The sequence below is a fragment of the Octopus bimaculoides genome, chromosome 25, assembly GCF_001194135.2.
Source record: "Octopus bimaculoides isolate UCB-OBI-ISO-001 chromosome 25, ASM119413v2, whole genome shotgun sequence".
Lineage (NCBI taxonomy): Eukaryota > Metazoa > Mollusca > Cephalopoda > Octopoda > Octopodidae > Octopus > Octopus bimaculoides.
The window spans coordinates 33,619,195-33,619,890 of record NC_069005.1 but is presented as its reverse complement, the minus strand read 5'-3'; positions in this window follow the sequence as shown (position 1 = coordinate 33,619,890).

The following is a 696-nucleotide window of genomic DNA, read 5'->3' as shown; positions in this document are numbered from 1 at the left end:
ATATATATATATATATATATACATATATTTATGTATATATATATATACACTCATATACTAATGTGCACATTTGCATATATACATATATATGATATTTATGTGCGTGTATATGTGTATACGTACTGTGTTTTATACCATGTAGGTTATGTATATCCGTGTACACATATATATATATACATTAATACATAACTGTGAATGTACATATATATATAGTATGTATGTATGCATGTATGTATATATATATATATATATATAAATATATATATGCATATATATACACATATATGAGAGGATATATAAATACGTATATATATATATGTATATATATATATATATATATATATATATATATATATATATATATATATATATATTTATATATATATATATATCTGTATCTATATATATACACATTTATATACACACACATATACACATAGACACATACAAACACACATACATATTTCTGTATATGGATATATGTTAGTATTTAATGTAGTATATGAGTAGATATCCTGTGTTTAATCTTACATAGGTTAGCTGTATGTGCGCGCGCACACACACACACTCACACACGTATATATATATAGAGAGAGAGAGATATATGTGTGACTATGTGTGCGTGTGTGTATGTCCGTGTGTCCGTCTATGTGTAGGTGTGTATGCTTGTTTGTGTATATATATATATATATATAT